This window comes from Ixodes scapularis, unplaced genomic scaffold (genome assembly GCF_016920785.2).
Source record: "Ixodes scapularis isolate PalLabHiFi unplaced genomic scaffold, ASM1692078v2 PGA_scaffold0__279_contigs__length_252992795, whole genome shotgun sequence".
Lineage (NCBI taxonomy): Eukaryota > Metazoa > Arthropoda > Arachnida > Ixodida > Ixodidae > Ixodes > Ixodes scapularis.
The window spans coordinates 211,407,590-211,430,863 of record NW_024609835.1 but is presented as its reverse complement, the minus strand read 5'-3'; positions in this window follow the sequence as shown (position 1 = coordinate 211,430,863).

The window sequence follows — 23,274 nt, the reverse complement described above, 5'->3', positions numbered from 1 at the left end:
ATTTATAAAGCCCTTAACCGAGATATATTATAAACGCTTAATACCTTATTAACCTATATTTAACAACTGTCTGACTTAAGTACAGGGTGCGTTCAATTTGTTGTACGATATACCCGCAAACACTAAACTCGTTGAATGAATTCTTATCACGTCTTTCAAGCTTAGTCACGACATACTGCATCTAACACTTTTGGTGTGAAACAAGCTTTAAAATATCACACGAATTCGTGCCATTATTATTTTCGCACCTACACTAAGTTAAATAAAAGTAATATGTTAATTTCAACATCGCGTCACTTTGGTTTGTTCAACACAACAGTAAATTTTAAAACCATGTTTGCCCGCAAACTAGATACACTTCTCGTTCCTGTTTGACATGGTTGTCATGTAAATTCTTATGTTAAGTTGGCAAGATATAGTTTTGGGCAGCTTATGAGTGCCCAAATTGTGTTTCAATGCGCCTAACTGCGTCCAGCCATTCATTCGAGGCGCTGAAAAAGGTCACCACGTATTAGCCACTTTAGCGACCTATAGAGGGCGCAATTGTGCCTAACAAAATGGCTGTTGTTTGTAGAGCAGCAGTACCAAGTTGAGTCTCCGAAGTTTAAGTAATCATAGTTTTGTGAAGTTCGAGTGATGTATGTGCTTAATTCATAATCTGCGTCAGAGAGGTCTAACCATGCATCTTCATTGTAAAGCCGGTCATCGAGGAGCTAAAGCGCACGATTCTCACACTGGAGTACCACCATCGCTGAACGTTCCGAACGCTGGCTTGTTGTTGTTGCCCAACGGCCTAGAACCCACCACACTTAACCCAGGTGGACAACACAAAATACTAATGGAAGAAGACACAACTTCAGCGTTAAACCTTTTTTTTATGTTTATTGTGGCCAGCAGAAATCGCATTTGCTCATCGCGCTTGGCTTTTCTTTTTTTATTTCGCCTCTAAAACACAGACTAACCCAGCTTATCTGAGGAGCAGGCACAAGTAGAATTCAGTAATTCGTTTACCGCTTCTGTAAAGCCTGCTGCAGTTAGTGTAACAATGTTGTTATAACACAAAACTGCATAGCGGGTTTATGGTAGCATTGTTTATTTGGAAAGAACCGTCTCACCCGGAAAAAGAAATTGAGTTTTATGACGTAATACAGTACTTTTACCACTGAAACAAGTGCGATATTTTGAAATGTTTTTTTCTCCACAAACGCCAAATACAGAAATGTGCCCTGGACAAACCATCTCGAGATCGGCTCATCTTGATAATAAAAGGTCAGCGCATAAAGCGCGTTCCTGTTCACGTATCTTATTCTTGTCTAGACAAGCGTCAGCTCGACGTTAAAAGCGCTGCGTCGTAGGCGTTTCTTGACAAAATTGAATTGTATCTTGAGAACTTGTTGACTCGTTAACTCACATATTTTTTTTTTAAATTACGTACTCGTGCCGTAATTTGACATACATTCTCAGCGCCAAAAGCAGTTTTTTTAGAATGGATTGCCTTCGCACAGAGCGATTAAAATCGATTGAGTGCTATGGGTTTCAATACAGGCCGCAAGTGCTTAGTAGTTGTGGTGACCGGAGTAAGTAAAAAAAGTAGTATACATGCATGATAACCTCTTGATTCCAGGTTATGAATACAGCCTTCCTTATAACAGTATTTTGCCATCATTCTGGCAGAAATACAAAAAGTCTTCCGCGCGACTGGTGAACGATGTAGCGGAAGTAGATAGAAAGTGAGCACCGCTGGAAAAAGGTACATCATGGATCTTGTCAGTGCTGCCCTATTAAAAGTACACAATTTCAACTCTTAGACATTCTTCCTTACCTAGTTTTTAAAGATATGCTTAACAGAAAAAAAATCCCTCAAAAAAGGTTTTTATGGGGCAAGCATCTTATCATTATTTTCAATATTGTCTTAAGTTTTAACCACCACTTAAAGTTACCCAGCAAACCTTAAGCATGCCCTTCGCAATAAATGTAATAAATATAAAACAAAAACGTGTAATTTGTGGGAAAAATGCAAGGTTATATCCTACAAAGTCATGAACTCCACGCTGAACAAAACTTGTTCCAGAATCTAGCGTAACCACATAAGATGCCACTCAGAACGCTGTACTAATTCCCGTGAGCACAGGGTGGGAAGAGCACACGTGCAACTTGCTAGATGTGAATTTTTATCAGGTTTAATTAAAACCGCCGAAGGAACCGCTCTTGAGTGACAGGAAATTGGTGTGCCTTCCGAAAGCACTGACCAAGTCATACGACTAATACTCTGTCCGGCGAACAGATTTAGTGGCACTTTAAGAGAGTGCACTCCAGCTCATTGAACGCCGCTTTCAATTAAGGGCCCGGTGCTAAGTGGCGAAAAGTGGTGTCGTCAGGAGTAGTGATACGGACGAGAGATAGACTAATAAAAACGAAAAAAGATAACGTCAGAGTAATATTGTAATATTTTCACCTCATCAAACGCGTTATGAAACATTACAAAAACAACCGAAGGCGATTCGCGTTGATGGTCTTCTATCCTTGCCCTATGTCAGCAGTGCTTTTGACAAAAAAAAATTCATAGGACAGTGAATGACATGTTCAAATTTCAATTATACTGTGCTAGCTGTTACCTTAAGTTCAGAAAAAGTCGATTCGTTAATTGCTGGCTTAGCAAACTTATTACATTGTAAATTATCAAGCTTTGGTATTGATTAGAGCAGTTCCAAAATTTATTCAATTACCAGGGGATAAATAAGCCATCTGGAAAAAGACTTTATTACATTTTAGCGTGCCACAGCTAATCATCACAGTAAAGCCCTAATGACTGCCATTCATAAAACTAGGGGCGCCCCGTCTATTGAAGGGCTCGGTGGCACAACTTTAGCAGAAGGAGCTCAAGGACTCCTGTAACGTTTCTTTTTATGTTGTAATTCATGCATGGCATTTATTCACAATTAACTGAATTTGATTGAGGCTATAATAATGGCCAGGTGCAGGAGCACCTGTGAGTTTTGTAATATCGCATACGGTATAATACCATCCTCTCACGTAACCGAATATATATCATTACAACTACAATTAACTTCAGAAATAACTAGAGAATACACAGAAAGAATAAAACACTTGAAGGACGAACACAGACGCACACAGTTCTTTCAATGAGCAACGGACATTTATCATTGAAAGAACTGCGTGCGTCTGTGTTCGTCCTTCAAGAGTTTTATTATTTCTGTGTATTCTGTAGTTTTCAACGCGCTCTCCTACGTGTACTTAAGAAATAACTGTTGATTATTTCTTGAAGTTGAAAACCGAAGATAAAAAGTAATGGCATACCAAATTTAACGAGTTAGTGTAAACTATTTGTTCATAAATTAACAGTAAAAATGTAAATAGGGTCCTCGATCTTGACGACGCGCAAAGCCATTGAAGATTCTGTCGCGAACATGTCGACTGGAACAAATATTGAACAACGAAGGCGCATTGTGTCACTGATACTTAAAATTCGCTGGGCGTGGTGAGTTCTGAGCATTCTATTACGGCTTCCCGGCCAATACCATTGCAGCATTGGAAAATAACAATGCCATCAAGCTTGAACGTAATAAGCCACGCCCTCTCTTTCTTAAGATTTCTTCCTTTATTTGTTTTGCGGATAATGTTCCGCATGGGGGGCAGAGATAAAGGCACAAGTGCCTTGTGGAGCCTCTTCACCCAACAGTTCAGCCGTGGCAGATAAGATGAGAGTCATATGCAACAACAATGCAACAAAGCAGAACTAATACACACTCTGGAAGCCGCAATCACAGAATCGCACAAGCCAGGCAAAGCGCGCCATCATTGACAACAAAACAACAAGGCAACAAAGCAGAGTGAAGATTACATTATACACAGGCAATCAGCTGAAGTAGCAAAACCACTTGCGTGACACATCACGTTAATAATGTATTAACGTTGGACGTTGGAGTTAGATGTCAGTGACAGTATTATAGTTTTTCCTCGACCCACGAGGATCGCACTCTCGTTATACAAACTTAAGCAGGCTGTGCCGTTCTGTGAACAGAAAGTAAGTTCAACAGCCTGCACACCGAACTGGAGTGGCAGCGTTCGTCGTAGCGTTTTTTTTTTTTTTTTTGTTTACCATAAGGACACGCAAGGTGCAACGAAACATACAGAAAAGTTCAAACAAGGCCGTGACATTTTGCGAGCTTTGTGCTAGGTTGAACACATGAGTGCTGTCGACGCTACTTGTGTTTACTTCCAGTTACGTTAATGATGTTACCGTTTTTAATATAGAATTTATACAAAATATTACTTCATATCCGCATATAGCCAGTAGACATATTATAATTCTAGAATCAAATGTTTATAAACTTTGCATGATAATTTTTGAAGTAATGCTATATTTTTCTCCCCCTTTCCCCCTACTGCTACGGCTACACACTCAATCTGGCGGATTGAGTACGCTGAGTATGTCAAACTCACTTCATTGTGCGTCTGTGTCTCGGATAATAAAACTTTTCCATGTAACTCGCAAAAATAACACCTAGGGAAACGTAAGCTCACGCGAGTTCAAATTAAATGTTCCCCTTAATAAAAAAAGTATCTGAGGTCAGCTCGACGTATATCAATAAAAGATTATGCGTGTGCTGGCGCGTTCTTCTGTTTCTGAAGCTGCTCGTCCCAAAATAGTCAAATGAAGGTGCTTGATAATTTTTCGAAAGAGTCATGTTGTTGTGAGGCTGGAGCGTGATAGTCAACAGGGATGCCGACCGGCGGTAGTATTTGAAAGGCAAACGGCTTGAGAAGCCGAACTACGCACGTGAACACTGCTTCTGCATTTAATATGTACACCTGTTAATCTGAGCAGTATACCGGGTGTTCTTCTTTGGGGGGTTTGCAGATTTGTTTTAAAAATTCCGTACAATCGACACTAATTCTGTTTTTGTGAGTTATACTCCCAGGGGGAGTTAATATACGGGGCTAGTTCTTACGAAAAGTGAGGTATTTAACTAAAATGCGTTCATTTAAATTTTCCTTCTGGAAAATAAACCATATAGTTTGAATGAGAACCTACCTGAGGGCCGAACAAGTCAATCAACTGTAAAAAATTTGGAAAGCATGCTTCGTTTTTTCAGGATACCGAACATTCATCCAACTCAATTTACCCACGCAGTTTTTCCGTCCCCACTCATTCGCTTTTTTGCAGTCAGCCTTGAGCCTGTACAACAAGTGGTAATTTTCGAACATGCTTCCCCCGGAGTCTTTCTAAAAGTTACTGGTTCGATGGTTTTCGATTGCGCTCAGTGAATTACTATTTGACATGGTAACACAAAAGCGGGCGAAAACTGGACGGTTAACACTCTTAGGTTACCTTTTTAGTATTGAACAAGCTCGCCTGCACACTTGCGTGAGTTTCTTGTACTATGTGACCGATATTTTTATTTACACGGCTTAAAAAAGTTGATTATTAGGTTCTAGTTAATCATGTAACATATTGTGACGATTAGAATATGACCACCCTGACCGTTTAATTCACCTTCAGAGACCGCATTAGTGTAGCTTTCACGCTTAAATTTTGAAACAAATCTGTAAATCCGAAAAAGAAACATTCTGCATAAGAGTTAAACAATAAAAATACCCAGACATTCGGGAAGTAATGCTGCGTAAGTATCCTATACCAAGCTTGAAGTAGCGCAGATAGTACTGCTTTTTCATTCGGAGACAAACAATGATTTGTACCTGCGGTCACACCTTTTACGTCCCTACGGTCGCACATTTGAGTTTTTATCTTCTCTTCTCCAGAACAACTTTACGAGGCAATGTTGCTTTGTACATAACCGGGCTGCCTGCGCACGCAGCTGCCACGTTCAAGTAATTTATTAGAACACCGCTTGCCAACTTGCTTAACTTAGTTAGTTTTCTCGCCAGTAAATAATCGCGTGTTTTTGTCCAAGGCTGTTTCCGACTTTACAGCCTGTGCAGAAGAATTCTTGGCTTGCAGCGTGGCGACAGAAGCGCTTTCGTCACCGTTGCAATGCGTATTTTTCTTGTTTACTTTCTGGCACAAGGTCGACTAATTAAATCGTGTCTTCAGTTGTACATCCACCTGCTCGTTTTATTAGTGACAATGTTGCGAAAGTGTAATTACTGAACCAAAGCCAAGTACGGACTAAAGATTACAATAGAGTCAATGCGTTATCTGCATTGTTATATAATAGATCAGTGTGCCAGAAATTTCAATCGTCGATTGCCTTCTGATGCTGCTCCGTGTCAACAGGGCCGCTTTTTTCAAACCACAAAACGTTGAGCGAACATAAACTATAATACAACTGGTTTATTCTGAGATAAAGTTGCGAAAAAATGGATTCCCTCTTTGTGGAGGGTTTAACACGCTAATTACTCATTCGATTAGAGCGCTCTGAATATGTTGTCTAATTAGGAGGGAATAAAGAATTCCCCTTAATACCTACTTTACTAAGTTCTAGCGTACTACAGCTAATGAGGCTATAGTAGCCTCAACTACTTTTTAAGTTGGCTTCTGTGATCTCTTTTAAAGGGGCCCTGCAATGACTTTTTTACTAATTTTTAATTTGCACCGAACCTGAGCGCACTGAACGTAGTGACTTAGTGAAACTTTTCTTTTCTCGAAATTCCCTTTCTTTTAAAAGTTATAGGCAACTTAAAATTACAAAAACCGAGCAAGAAATAACCTCCCTCATTACGTCCTTGGTTGCTTGAGAGTGGCCGTGAACTAGAGGAGAACTAGTGAGCTCATCGAGCGCTCACGGCTGCCGCACTCCGTTTCGACGGCGCGAGAGGGCGCCATTAAAGCGTGTTCTGGACTGGATGTATGCAGCGGGCAGCCAGAGCGGCTCTCATTGCATTTTCTGCGCGATTAAAGACTAATTCGGCATGACACTTCATTGGCCACAAACGACAGCAAACACGGGGTAAAGATCAGTTCAGAATGGGAGCTACTTTGCGCTGCCATACCGTGAAACGGCCAAACCGCAAGACAAAGCTTCTCGCCGAAGGCCTTCGGAACGCTCGGAGCCGGTCGGATCCTCCTGCCCATACGACCGCGGCGCCGCTGCGTACATCCGGAACCTTTCCGTGTCGGCGCCTGATCCCACTACTCTTTTCTACTATGCGCCGCCGCTTGGTGGCGGGTATGTCGACGGGTCAATTCTTCTTTCCGTACTTTATGTTGCGGCATTTGTTTCTTTTTTGATCTAAAATACCGAACAAAAACTACTTTTATAAATAATTGAAACGGTTCACGCCACTTATATTTTGTATTTCGACAAAAAAGAAGCTTTTAGCGGCTCTGACCAGTAGTAAGCCCAGGACCAAAGTCGCCGCATTTTGCTCGCTATCGGTACCGCGGGTCGCCCTCTTTCGGTGGAGGAGGTTTCCGTGTCGTCCGGTTAAAATATGACGCATTGATATATAGTTACTCTCTCCGTGCCCGCTGGCTTGCCCGACCCCTAAGAGACGTGGAAACCGCAAAAAAGGTAGACGCTTAAATATGACTGCAGGGCCCCTTTAAGGTTCGGTTGTGTCACCCTTGAAGATAAATCTCGTTATTTGGGTAACGTTTATACTTTGGGATGGTCGGCCTTCAACCCTGAGCAATATATCTTGCTTGAAATGTAGATAATGCCAGGGACGAAGATAACCGCAAATAAGGCATTCGCCAATGTGTATAGCTAAAGGTACTATGGTCCGAAAGGAGTGAAATGTGCCGCGCACTTAATTAAAAGAGGTGAAATTATTGCCGACATCCTTAAATATATGTATGCTGCTGCTGAACTTTGTGATCAAAATAGCGGCACCAAGTCCTAATTTGGGGTAAGCTTTGAAATGTTACGTGGGGATTCGTTACGTCCTGCTTGTGATGCCGACTCGCTAGACGAACTCGTAAGTGGACAGTATCGTTTATTTAGCGTTCCTTAATGGGGTGGTCCAATTCTCCAAGGTGATGATATCGCGCCCCTTGTGGTGTCTTCTCACTTGTTCCAGGCCGGGACTGTCTCATATAAATAATAGATTGCGGGATCATCTGCATCTCGTGTTTCATGTGCTGCACATGGTTACTACCGGTGTTACAGTCGTGGTTTCTCCAATGTCGTGGTCTGCGTCATCGTTGAACGGCAGAGATTGCGGTTGTGGTCGGTCTTGTTTATATAGTTACTTGTTGCTTTCCCTCAGGGAAGTATTGGCTTACCACTTTGCCAATATGTCCTCGGTGAGTGCAGCGCCCGTTCTGGCCTTATAGACCAGTACCTGCACTCCTGGACGTATGCCTTCCAGTCGCGGGTTTTTGTTGCTTGTGGTCTTGGTTTTGAGCTCTTTGCACCATACTTGCTTGGATCGTTTTTTCTCGTTTTTTGGGTCCACTTGTGACTTGTCGGAGAATGCCTCCGCCATCATGTTTTCCGTGATTGGTTGGATAGGGTCACACTCGCTAGGTTGTGCGTGGATTCGTTTCTCTCGTTGCCAGCGTTGCCTGGTACCCAGAGTACTTGGGTATCAATGTGCATGGGATCTGCCGGACTCTGCAGAGTGTCTTGATGACCGGTCTGTCGTTCCTATCCTTGGCGCTTCGGATAGTGCATTCAGCGTTTTCGGCAAGGCAGCACAGATGTTGACCGTATGTGTTTCAGATCCAGCGTGCATTGCTGCCCTTTCCTTTCCTTGATGCACGGAGAGCATCTCTCGCTTGGTGGTCAGCGGCTCGAACAGGTACTGGAGGTGGCACGCGTTTGGCGTGTGGTGATGTACGCAATTGTCAAAGCTGCTTGTTTGGTTTCTGGGTACAACGCTGCATCGGTGTACACTATCTCAGTCATGTCACTTTTATATAGACCCCATTAATATGGATACCTGGCTATAGGGACACCATTCTTGGGGACAAACTGGGGAAATACATGCATTTTCGTCTTGTTATTATGGACAACTCGCATTATGAACTATGCTTTTCGGGGGGGGGGGGTGTGTTGATATTAACAAGTCATCGCTGTATCTTCTTCGGGCTTTCTGACAGTTTGTCGTTTTCGGCCAGCGCTTGGCGCCCTTGGCTACGCAGTTCTTTCCACATATTTTGTGGGATCGGTTAGGTCCCAAGAGTCATTCCGTCTCCCCACGAAGCTAGGCGCGGTGGGATATTCATTGTCGGTTTCGGGGGCTGTTCGTCGTACGCCAGACGTTTCTGGCCTTAACGCGTGAGCAGTCTTCGCTCGTCCGCTCTTTTTCCGCGGTCGCGTAAGATTTTCATTAGTGTTGGCATCTGCGCGTAGTTGTATGTATTCTCTACCCAGGTGGGGCGCGGGATTCCTGTTACAACGTGCAATCATTCCCGGTGAAGCCGTTCCAGCTTGTCTCTTTCTGTCTAAATCAGCTCGAAACAGATCTCGCCGTAGCACGCGCGCGACGTGAGCACTGCCATCATGAGCGGCGATCGGGCGATTTGCGTGCCTGCTCCTCCGGAATGGTTTCATCTTCGCTTGATGATGTGTGTGATGCGCCCTCACGCAGGGTCGAGCTGCTTGAACCACGTGTTGGCGCATCTCTTCTCAGGAGGCGGTATGCCCAGTATGCGAACTCGCCCTTTCTTGAGCGTTGTAGAGTCACTGCGTCGAGCGTGAGTTCCATCTTGTTGCAGTCTTCATCCTTGCCTCTGATGATCAGGCACAGCGTCTTTTCAGGTGATCTTTTCGTGCATGTGTGCTTCAGGAAGTCTTTGATCGTGTCCAGGCCCACTTGGACAGCCTCAACCCTAGTAAAAATCTATATTTATAACAAATGTATTTGTCCAATAAACCTATATGATAAAATAAGATCATATAAGAGCATAATAGAACCTTACATAAGAACATATAAGAACAATATAATATTATATAAGCAGTTGTAAGAAACTTCCTGTCAGTTTGTGATAACTTCTTACATAATCTCATACTATTCTTATGTGTTCTTATAGAGTTTTTGTTTGCTCTCATATAATATATTCAATCATATGCGTTTATTGGAAAAAGACATTTCTTATGCATATGTTTTTTTTTACTATAGGGAGCCGCCAGTTCGGTGGCCGGGTGTTCTTCCGGTTCAGTCCACAGCGTGATGTCGCCCTTATATATGGTTAGACGGACTCTGTGGCTGCACTAGGTTCCTAGTTGCTTTGCCAGGCCCTCATCACCGTGTTGAAGAGTCTCAGTGACAATATTGTTCGCTGTGGTACTGCGGTGCCATTTTCAAAAGGTCGGGTTTGTTTCTCGTCTGTTCGCACCTCGAACATTCTGCAATCAAAGAATGACTTGGTGATGTTGAGCATTCACGTGGCTGGGTACGCTTGTCCGACGGTCCCGACCGCTGCTCCGTGCCTGGCGTTGTCGAAGGCTTTCTTGATGTCCATCACGATCAGTATATCGGGCCTCCTTTGCCATCGTTAGCGTGTGCTTGCCACTCTTATGAGCAGTACAGACTCGTGCATACACAGGCACGGCCTGAACCAGGTTTGGCTTGCGTGGAAGTTGTTCTCGTCCACTTCTTCCAGGTGGTGGTTGAGCCACGTTAGGCATAGCCGTTTTAGAAACTTGCATAATGTTGGCGGTAGTGATATCGGTCTCAGTTTGGCGATGTTGTTGATCCCCTTGCCGTGCTTGGGAGTGAGTGAAAACACCGAGTGTTTGTAACTGGTCTCAAACTTGTCCTCCTGTGGTACAACAGTTCTGGCCTGATGTTCTAGGCTGCGCTCTTTAGCATGGCCCGTACGAAAATGTCAGATATGGCCCTGAAATAATTTATATATGACCGTATATGATAATATAAGGAATCAAATCTGGCCATATACCGCTGTATATCAGAGCAAATACGGCCAGATATCGCCGTATAAGTGAACAAATACTGCCACATAAGTGCGTAAATACGGCCATATATCTCCATATACGCGTGCAAATAGTCATTTATCGCTGTATAAAAGTTCGAATACTGTCACATATGACATATCTGGGTAAATTGTATCTGATAATGATATATGGGCCCATTTCGGTCGTCAAACAAAACGTGATATGTACTCGCTACGACACTAGTTGATTGAAATATATTACATAAGTCTTATGTAATTGGTTAACTATTGTTAACATTCTTAAAGTGAAGTTATTCCAGATATTTGGACCAATTAGTCAATCGCTCATTTTTAAGACAAAAAGAAAAATGAAATATGGTTGTATGCTTTACGTGTGACAATATGACAAAGTGCATAAGATCGGAAAGCGAGTGAATCGAATAATGGATTTTAGATCGCAGCTCTTCAGCGCCCGTTTCCGCGTGAAGCGGCGTCGGCGGCGCCATCGGTGTAACCGCCCCGCTAAGTTTAGCGGTAAATTGAATTGGTGCTTATGTCACGTGACGTCAATTTTCGCGCTAAGTCTAGCAGAAATACTAATTTTGTTAGAGTTTCCCCGGTAAATATAGCGGAAAAACACGAACCATTAGCTTACTGAAGATGCTCGATGCTACTTCGTCGTCTTGAATCATTTTCCCTTCGAACGGCTGCAAAGACAGTGCGCCCAGAATACCCTACGCAGCATCTTTCAAAAACCGTTCCCGCAGCATCGCAACCTTCCGTTGGCGAGCGTCGGCGATTCATCGTGTGTTGAAAGTCGGAAGTGTGCTGTGCGCGGCACCTTTTATGTGTAACTTTTTCACAAAAAAAATTGAAATTTAAACACGTGAACCTAACAGTGTACACGTAAATTTAAATTTATTGGTAAGAAAAGATATATATAAATATATAATTACTTATCTATTTATTTGTGGACATCGTGCGCAAAAAATAGTCGCGTTTATTTTTTCATTACAGTTAAAATGCAGGCTATATTGCGTAAAACAATATATTCAAACTCGCATCGTTTTGGGTCTCTTTCGGGCTGGACAGATTCTTTGGAAATCCAAAAGCTGGACTTCATACAGCTGTCCTGTTCACTCGGTATTGACAGCAGGTTAGACGATATGCATGTTTTAGGCCAATCGTGTCTCCGGTTAGGGGCAGATGACTACAGTCTAGAAGCTGGTGATAAGGAAGAACACGGTACCTGCCTGGAGCCCAAGGTCACGCATAGCATTCACTCCACTATCAACCTTGCGTACAATTGACAAATCCGCTCGCTGCGGTCATTGATGCCCCCGAAGATAAGCCTTTTGTGCGTGCTCTTCCTTTTTTGACTTTTCCTTCTCTCCTTTTCTCTCTCTCCTTAAACTGAAAGCGTAATAGACGGTGTTTACTTAGTAAAACATATAAAATAGCGCAACAGAAAGACAAGGACAAGAAGTATACAGGACAGGCGCTTGCCGAACCAATCAACCATAGTCTTTTATCGCTTGACTCTCCACTCTCTGCGCAAGAAATGGCACACGCGTAGACGCGTGGTGTCACGGATGACGCATTAGTTGCTGGCAATCTCGAAATGCCTGCTTGGGGATGCTGACCTAGTTTGGCGTATAGCGCGCCCTGCGGGGCTGCCGTGGATTCCGCTTGTGTACTAAACGGTATCTGGTTTGAAATGCCCTTCCCGTATATCGGCAACAAGCGATTTTTTTAAAGGAGCCCAAGAATTTTTGTGATGCGTTTAGTGTTCGGTTCTACAAACGACAGTTTGTGCTACTCCGTTTTAAATTTTTACGGACACCTTCCTTCTCGTTTTTCAGTGTTTGAGTGGATCTGACGTGCCCGTGTCGACATATATCTCGGATTCCACCTTTGAAGTCGGTATCGTCAACGTAAGTGCGCTGCAACCTACTTCGCGACAGTTGATCGTTTTCCTACAGGTACTCTTCCAGATTACCTCTAGAATTCGGCCGTGTCGATCTCCTGGCAGCAGGGAGAATAATTTCTCAAAATTTCTGGCAGCAGTCACCTGCCATTGACGGTCTGAAATCCTGTCACAACTGCAGGGAGAATGCTGCTTTTTTTATTCTTTCTGCGTTTCGTGATAAAACGTCCCGCGGCCACCTTCTCGTGGATACACGTTTCATGGAAACATGCTTCGTCGACATTAACGTTTTATCGACGTTCGTTACACGAATGTCGATAATCCTGCTTTCCCTGGGAACCAAGTTGAGCGAAATCAGGAGTGGCATAAAGCGCAGCTCATGTAAAATTAATAAAAGTTGGAACATGCTCAATATCCAATAGGTATTTTTCTTATACAGATGAGAACTCACGTTTGGTACATTTTTTGTAGAAAATAACAATATATATAAAGGATGCCTTATTTGATTTTGACATATATTGCGTTATATGGGAGGCAGATATGCCCCTATTTTTCAGACCCAGATATGGATATACAACAAATTGGGCATATCTAGCACGATATGCCTTATATACACGGATATGCTTTATATGGCCAGATATGCCCAATTTTTTGCATGCCCATAGCTGATTTTTTAAAAAAAAATAAGTCCAGATATGCCACTGAACAGTAGATTTGGGTTAATAGGTTTTTTTAACTATTTTGTTATATTAAAAAGCCTGCTAACCTTTGTGGTGCGGGTACAAAACTACAATTTTATTTTTCTTGGTTGAAATTATTTTTCTTCTAAGTCTCCTCTATTTATTTTATCACTGTTGTCTTTAATGACTTTGTCCGTTACATGCAGCTATTGTGTTTAGTTTGTTTTTGTCCTCTTCTTCTGGCTATTGAAAGGAGGGGGAGCTCTGGCCGCTTTCGCAGCAGGTACTGTGCGGGGACGCCAGTGTTGGTTGCTGCTGCTGGTTGCGAGATATGTTGTATTTTCTGTAGGTCTTGCTTCTGTTGCGCTTGCTGCTGTTGCTGTTGTACTTGCATCGGTTGATAAAAGAATTTATGTTGCTGTTGTGCCGAATCTTTCCTGCTGTTGTAGTACCATAATCAGTTTTGCAATCCGACTTTCACCCGTATTCTTACTTATTTGTTGTTGCTTCTGTTTCATATGCTGCTTCTTGTTACCTATCGGATTTGCGACCAGCAAGGGATTCCAATTGAAGGCGCCGTTGTTTATTCCGGCATTCTTTCTTAGCTCGGCGCCTCTGCTCTTCTCTTTGTTTCCGTTCTTCTTGGCTTCGTCCACGTTCTTCTTCGATGCATCGCCTCCTGATTTCAGCTTCTCTTTCTCGCTTGTTTTCGAGCGTGTGAAGCTTGTTGGCCAGGTCTGCCGGTTGCCTGTCCAGTTCTTCGTGGTATCCTTTATCTCGGCCGTGGGGTCATTCTCTGTAGTGTTGACGATTGGGCTAGTTGGTCATTCATATTACCGGAAAACAAACAGCGCAGGGACAAGAACAGAGTATAAGGCGGTAGACACACACAGCGCTGACTTACAACTGAGCTTTACTGGCACTGACAACGTGTATAAATGCACAATTTGCCCGGCCCAAAAGCCAAGAAAAGGAACAACACAAGAGGAGGGCTACACGTGTTCCTAGAGTCATCTGCAGGCGCCGTTGTTCTTTGATCTGAGTAGAAAAATACATTCCTTTTCCGTCAAGGCAGGCGACGGGGCATTAACACACTCACAGCCCGATTGTACAATGGCGCGTGCTTCTATAATCTCACATGTCAGCTTATCTTTTTGTTTCTTGATGACTGTGCATCGTTCAAAAAATGGAGTACATGCGCAATCACGGCAATGCACCCCAAGGTGCCCCATCACTACCTGAGACACATTATAACGATGCTATCTTAAACGCTCATTAAGACAACGTCCCTCTGCCCTATGTATCTCCGGCCACAGGACAGGAAAATAGAGTATACAACGCCCGTAACACATGTAACAAACTGGTTTTGGTGTTTCTTGGTGCACACATGTCTCTCTATTACATGAAAATTCAAATTTTTTGCATATCATAGATAACTTGTCTGGAGCCGAAACGACCACGTGAACTCCAGCTCGACGTCCCACTTTCTCCAGATATTGGGATATTTTGTGTAGGTACGGTAGTACTGGGGTGTTTCTGTTTTTCCTGTTAACTTGTTCAGCATCCTCAATGCGTCTTCTCTCTAGTAGAGAGCTTTTAATGAGCGTCGAAGAGTGTATTGACAACCACGGGTGTGTAGCGCTTCAAAATAAATGTGGTCTCGGTGTGAGAGACTTCTTGGAGCTTTTAACCTTTTACCTCAAGTCGACGTTTACAACTTGGAATGGAGAAACTTTCATTCAGAAAAACGGCATATGCATCGGTTCCTGTTTAGCTCCCGTGTTGAGCAACATTTATCTCGCATTTTACGACAGAATTTTATCTAATAGACTTGAAGGCTCTAGGGTAAACAAGGTTTTTAGGTTTGTAGATGACTACTTAGTGGTTGTTGACTGTGACTCAGACCACTTTTTTGGCGAAATTTCTGAGGTTTTGGCCAGTTTTAGTAAATGCTTGGAACCACTGGTTACCACGCACGAATTACCAGTAAACGGTTTTCGTCTGCCCACTCTAAACTGGTGAAAAGGGGAATCATCAACATTTGTTTAAAGAACGCCCCTAAGAAATCCTGCTTTCACTTGGTCAAGGAAAGCTTTAAGAATCAAGTAGCGAGGCTCAAGGCAGCGGGCTACCCGTTGCGCCGCGTAACGGCAGTCGCAGAGAGACAACTAAAGAGAAGACGCATTGAGAGTGCTGAACAAGTGAGCAGGAAAAACAGGAACATCACAGTACTACCGTACCTACACAAAATATCCCATAATCTGAAGAAAGTGGGAGGTCGAGCTGGTGTTTACGTGGTCTTTTCGGCTCCAAACATGTTATCTATGATGTGAAAAAAAAGTGAATTCTCATGTAATAGAGAGACAGGTGTGCACCAAGAAACACCAAACCAGTTTGTTACATGCGTTGCGGGTGTTGTATAGTCTATTCCCCTGTCCTGTGGCCGGAGATTCATAGGTCAGACAGGACGTTGTCTTAATGAGCGTTTAAGAGAGCATCGTTATAATGTGTCTCAGGTAGTGTCGGGGAACCTTGGGGTGCACTCCCAGGTAGCACACCGCGTCGGCCGGTATCGGGACTACGCCGGCCGGTCCTGGTAACAGGATGGCGGCGCCCGGCCATTGGCGCCGGTGAGCTACCGGCCCCGGCCGGCGTCGGGGTTTCGTCTTGCTCACTGGCCAGTTCAGCCGAAGAAGTTACCGTGACTGGCCGGCATCGGGTTTTTGCTGTCTTTGCTGACCAGTCTTTCCATGGAGGTTCCAGTAACTGGCCGGCATTGGTATTTTGCTGTCTTTGATGGCCAGTATTTACATGGAAGTTCAGTAACTGGCCGGCATCGGCACTTTGCTGTCTCTGATGGCCAGTATTTACACGGAAGTTCAGCGACTGGCCGGCATCGGCGCTTTGCTGTTTAGGCTGGCGAGCCCCGCCATGGAAGTTCCGTTTACTAACCGACATCGTTTTATCTTTTTTTTTTTTTTTTTTGCCGTTTTTACTATGCAGTCAAGTCATTCAGATTCTGACGAACTGTGGCAATTCATGAATAGCGAGTGGAAATATTCGCATAGGTCAATCCAAATAACTGCCGACGCTGGTGTATTTGATCCCAGGATGGCAAGGCTGACGTGTTTTATTGCGAAAACGCGAGAGAAAAACAATGCGGCGAGGAACATTTGCAGTTCAGGATTCGAGAATCTGACCACCGACGCCATGAAGAATAAATTACACAACGCCGAACGATACCTTTTCAGGAAGCTAGTTTAATTTGATGCACTATACTTAAGGTCGGTGGTATACGCACGTATTTGGCTCTGATAAGAAAATTAAAATAAAAACGGTATAGCGGAGAATCCGAATGAAGAGCAACAACCACAATTAACAAACACGTGGCATGATTGAGCACGCGCTTTGAGTTACAAAAACTATAATTTGCATTGCATTGCAGAATCTGGACAAGAAAGAGATGTGTGTATTGCTTATGACGCTACGAGAGGTACACAACTCTCCTGAGATCGTGTTATTGGTGATTTTAATTGAGTGTGAAAATATGCTATTTCAGTCAAGAATCGGCTGTTTTATGTGGTAGTTACGATCATCTAACAGAAATATTTCAAATTTTGACATAGCCAGACGATCTGTCCCCCGGTAGCTTATGTTATATACGACATACCGCACCAAAAACAAAAAAAAAACAAATATAAAAACATATTTTTTTTTTTTTTTAACACGATAAAGGCGTTGTGGATGTTTACACTGCCGGGTCGTGAATGTGACCCCTTGACGCTGCGAAACATAAATGTTCTAATACCGAACGATGCCGTCTCTGAAAGCTAGTTTAATTATCCGCACTGTTCTTGGATCTCAGGAATAAAAACATGTCTAGGCCTAATAAAAAAGTAAAACTGCGGAGCGCAACCTCGATAAGTACAATCAGGCGGCAGGCGAGGGAAATATCACTGATGTACCAGAAGAAAATTAAGTACTACTTTCCGTAAGTCAGAAAAATAAGAGATGTGCTTAATACGTACCGCGCTGTGAGCTCAGCTAAATAACTGTCTTAAAATAGCGGTATTTCTGTTTTAACAGTGGGTAAAGTTGACCACCTCCAGACAAACTTCGGCTGCATCACTGTGGCAGTTTGACCACTTACTCATTTTCTCATTTTGCTCTCAATATTCCCATTATTATTACCTTCTTTACTTCGTTGAAAGGACTTGCGCTGTTTGCCTACTACACTGACCCAGAAATTAGCACGGAGGGAGCGAATTATCCCGGCAAAACAAGAGGACCACGGCTTGTGCATTGCATCAATTTAAATTTGGGCTCGCACTTCTTATTTCCACATTTTGCGTGATTTTTACCCTAAAGTAAGGGGCCGGCAACTGCAAAAAACATTTAAAAAAATATTAAAAAGAAATAAAAAACGTAGTAAAAAAAACAATAAAAAACTTCGCGCTTCCGGGATTCGAACCACCGACCATACGATCACCCGCGTCGCGCGTTAACCACCAAGACCAAATCGCCAAATCGAAAACGCGTTGTTTTTAGTAGTTTATATGTCTGCTGAGTTCGTTTGAATACATTGTGCGGTTAGTTTTGTATGTAATTTTTTGTTACGTGTTCAGGACGTATTTCTAATATTGTGGCAATTTTTGCATACTCAATGATTTATTATTACTGTGTCTTTTCATAGTTTTTTAATGCGCTTTGCTGATCGTTTTATTGCAAGCGTGTTGAAGATACGCGCACATAGATTCCGTAAAGTCGTTAGACAAATATAAAAGCCAACGAACGCGATCCAATCCAATCCGCAGCCTTGTTTTGCCGGACGTGATGGCCGTATGTGTTTCACGTCTCTGTCTTGAGGTCAATTTACCGATTAGTCGTGATGCGTGGAGTTTAACTTAGTTTCAAATGTGTCCGAAAAAGGAGGAAGCGACTGTGAGCCGTGGAACTACGTCGAATCTGCTCAACAGCCAAGATCATGGCACGGTCGTTTCAAAGTAAGTTCCTTTCTTTGCCCGTTAGGGCTAGATTATTCTTTTTTCCGTTCAAAATGCTTGTTATTGTCTAGATCGCTTGCTTTTACCAGTATTACTAATTGTGCGCGAATGGTGCTATGCGAGGCTGTTTTGCTTCGTTCACAAATAGGCTGTGTACTCGGTCCAGGTCCATCAATAGCGGCGGAACTTTTTGGGAGATGGGGGGGGGGGGGGACGGCGGCGCCGGCGGCGGCGGCGGGCGTGCGGGGCGGCCGGCCGGCCAGCCGGCCAGCCGGCGGGTGGAGGCGGAAAGGGGAGGGGGAGGGGGGAAGTTTGATTGCCTCCCTCCACCGTATTGTTCACTGGTAAACTAGGATGTCTGGAAGAGCGCGGTGCCCCCCCCCCCCCCCCCCCCCCACAAAAAAATAAAAAAATAAAGCACTTAACTCAGCGCGGTGCCCCTCCATCGTCTAAGCTCTAGGTTAGACACTACGGGTGGATTTCGTGTGCTTATTTGCGACCGGAGAGCTGAGCCAGGCAAAAGGCAGAGGAGGATTGAGCACGTCCGTAGCTTCCGCCGCGCAGTCGTCTGCAAACGGCTTTATTTTCGTGACTCGTTATCAGAAAAGAATTGTCAAAAATTGGTGCCGCGATAATTCATCCCATGGTGATTTGCATAGCATACCGCTCCTGATCGCAAAACTTTGTGCCCACGAAATAATTTTTTGATGCCGCTTCTGGGGAAATTTACAAGCATGTCCTGGATTAAGGTAGTGTCTCGCCAGTTTATGAGAGGTATATTTAGTTCAGTGTAAGTATATAGTGTTAGACATGCCTCACCCAATCCCTGTATTTTTTCGTTTGGTACTGCCATGAGCGAATGGTGTAGGTTGTAATTGTTTTTAGTTGTTGCATGATTGTAGTAAGGTGGTGAGCTTTACTAATTGAACACCTTGAAAAACAGTTCACCACAAAAGGCAAGGAGACAAGCAGAGTTACGTGTAAACCATACGCAAGCGCAGACTCTCGACTCACATGAACAGAGAAGGAAAAAATAAAGAATGCGGAAGGAGCTCAAGCACAGGCCCAAGTGGAATGCGCCGATTCACCCATTAGCAAGAGCAGATTTTAAAACCATAATTTCCTTGTCTGTTAAGGCAACAGATTGATGGCCAATACATAAAGACAGCTTAATCTCTCTCTAAAGTCTACGATGAATTGTCACCTACTTATGCACTATTTACACTGCTCGTGTGTCATCCTTATAGCCTCGTCCCACTAGAGCGACAGACAGCAACAAACGACAGCGACACACGACGAGCGACACACGACGCACGCTGTCCCACCTGGCGGACACGACGCAGGACACGGGGACGAGGAAACTTCTTTCCTAGTGGGATTGGAGTTGTCAACAAAACACTTCAAAATACACAGATAAACAGTCTGGCGATGCGGTTTTCATATTTTGCTCTTTGGGCATTAAATGCGCCGACAAACACGGTGAAAGTGGAGACAATTACTTTGTTTCTTGATTAAAGCTTCCGCTTCTCTTCATTTGCCGTTGGCGACTTTCCACAAACAGTCGTGACAATTGACACCAAACTTTTTCTGAACTAGAATACCCGAATCGTTCCTTTTTTTTTGGGGGGGGGGGGTCGTTCGAGGAATTCTAAGTTAGCACCAAGGAATTTCACCCTGATTTTGAGGATGTTTAAAACTTCATATCCGAATGATCGAGGGCAGGCGTTTTATGGGGGACAATACGGCATCCCGATCATCACAGAACGTGATGACAAGTCTCGTCTGCCGGAATGGCTTGCCGCGGAACGTCGTGTCCTACTTCGTGGTGAGCGGTCTTTGGTCAGTCCTCGAACATGGGTGTATCCATCCTGATTTAGGGGCGTAGACCTCGGCGTCTTGAAGCACCAAATCGCGCACCAAGTTTTTGCGAGCAAAACCAGCCACAGACAAGCCTTTTGCAACATGACTGCCCAGCGCCAGCAAGCAAGCCGCGCCCGCAACCACTATGAGCAATCGAGGGACTGGAACTGCGGGAACGGGGAGAGGCCGCCAAGGGCTTCTCTGAAGGTTGAGCGGTGGAGCAAGCCACGGGAGGAAGGGTGGAAGGGTGGAAAGAGAGGCAACAGAGGGCACAAGCGGGCGAGGAGGATAAGTTTGTATCCGACAGATGTTCCTCGGTGGGACTGCTTGCTGCGCTTCAAGTCTAACAACAGACAAGAACTCGTCCGTCGTCGATGGTTTGTCGGCGATTGTCGCGGGTGTTGGCCGTTGCAGTGGGACAGCATCAGCGACACGGAACTTTGTGGTGTCGTCGGACAAAAATCGGTGTTTGTCACTCTAGTGGGACGAGGCTTTTAGAGAAAACTTGAATAATTAGCAGATACTGTGAAAAACATACAAGGGAATTATTTTAGGCCTTTGTTATTCATAGTATGGGCCACCAATGTGTTCGCACATCCGTCTGTTACCTGAGCTGCCAAGAAAATCGTGTTTACAGTCTTATGCATATGGGTGGGAGTCAGCACGTTCCACTTGGACCTGTTCGAACTTTTGCTAAAGCTCCTTCCGCATTCTTTATTTTTTTCTTCTCCAATTTGTGAGTTGGGAGTCTACACTCGTATGTAGTGTATGTATTACTCTCTTTTATTCCTTGTTTTTTGTCTGTTATTTTTCAGGATGTTCAATCAGAATGAACTCACCACCTTATTACATGGAAAGGCTGTTGTTAATTCCAAAGTGTCTGTAAAACAATCTACCTGACATCTTTTGCTCACGCCCCGGTTTCTGAAGCTCACGTTCTCCGAACACAGCCTTTCTGATTTCTCTGATTCTTTTTTTTTTTCTTTTATGCTCAATAGATCAAGTTGTGAGTGTGCACCAGTCTGCGTCCTCTGTGTTCCTATCCTTTTGTCCTTGTCTTTTTGTGCACTTTTTTCAAGTTGGTCCATGATATTTTTTATCGTATATTCTAATCTGTGTTTTGATCTTTATACTTGCTGCAGTCCTTACCAAGTAGAAGTTGGCATTCACTTTCACCATCCTGATGTGAGTGTCCTGAGGCGACACAGAATGACAGCATCCTCTGCTGAAGGCCAGGCTTGATGGAAGACTGCCAAGGCTGTTCATGGTAAGGTGCTCTATATATTGAGCAATATAATAGCAACTTATTGCTGATAGGATTGTTTTTAACGCAGACTGTGTTTATGGACTGGCCTTTAGCAATTCCGATGCCACTCACGTGGAATGAAACACTCTAGGGGAATTGCGCATCCCATTCGTAAGCGGAATGCTGAGTTTACAACAGAAGTGCGTCTCAGCTTGCTGCCAGTATTGCTGTGTGTGTTGTGTTTGTATTTTTATTTGTTTGTTTAATATTCCCAATAATGGCTGCAGCCTTCCCATTGGAAGTGGCAACACGCAAACACAAATGGACAGCAAGAGAGGTGAACAGCGCCACTCACGCCGTTCGCCACCGCACCCATTGGTTTTCGGAGAGGTTTGCAGTATTGGTCTCTATGGTATTTGGTCATATATCGCACATGAACACAACCAGGGCACTGTGCCTACAATTCAGCACTCGCAAGATTTGCGTGAATACACCCTGCAGCTGGTCGCACTTTCAGAGTAATTTTAATGTTGCAAAAATGAATAATGACATTAACATATTTCTCGTGCCAAATCCTTCATGCCTGTTCCGAACTCTGATATCCACGAGATCACAGTAGAGTCGTTTCTGTTGTACAGTAAAACCTCGTTAATTCAACCCCCGCTAATTCGGATAATTTGAACTGTCGATCCGGTCCCGTCAAACATATGTATTAGTCAATGGCAGCAAACGCTCATTAATTCGGAGGGAACGCGGCGCACTATGGTTTATTCGGACAAATTCGGCAGGTGGTGCTAGCTACCGTCTGTTCCAAAGGGTATGACCGCTATCCATCCGAAGTGCGCACGTGGTTTTTCCGGTTTTCCAGTGGTTCTTCGCTCTTTCGGTTCTCCGTGTTTCGCACCAGTTTTGCTCTGGATCGCCGTGCTTCAGCTCGTTACTCTCCTGGCATGGAAGCAGCAGAAGCATTGCTGCAACGGAAAAAGGGTAGCACAAGTGACCGACGACCGGAACGGCAAAATCGCGACACGCGGGGCTATTGTTCCCGAGCGTGCCAATAGCAAGAGTGACAGTCACGTTTTATGCCTCAACGCGGGGATCCTAAAGCCCGCCATTTTAACAACTATCCTATCCCTCAATTTTTCGCCGGCCACCCCTGCATTGAAAAATGCAACGTGACTGGCACTCTCGCTATCAGCGCTCGGGGAAAATAGCGCCGGCTGTCGCGATTTCGCCGCTCCGATTACTGGTCAGTTTTGCTGCTCGTTTTCCGTTGCAGCTGTACTAGGCTAAGAATTTAGCGACGAAAGTGGAAATACTGAGGGCCTTGGAGGGCGGCGTCTCTCGACAAGTGATGGAAGGTTGCGACGTCAAGAGAAGCACTTTGGCTACATACGTAAAAATTGTGGCCAATATCCTACAGGCTTTCGAGAGCGAGAAGTTCAACACGAAAAGAAAGCGGCCTTGGAAGGTGGTGCACCCGAAACTAGAAGAGGCCTTGCTTTACTACATTGTCAGCGCACGGGATGCGTAGCTCCGACAGTGCGAGTGCGGTGGAGCACTCGACCGCGCTAAGGAAAGTTGCCGTCTCCGCCCAAGTGTCGTCCAGAAAGCAGGCGGTAATAACAGATTTCTTCTCAAAATAAAGGAAACGTTTTCGCGCAGCTTTCTTTGTTCTTTCGATATTTCGACCTTCGGATAATTCAGACATTTTTGCCGGTCCCATGAGATCC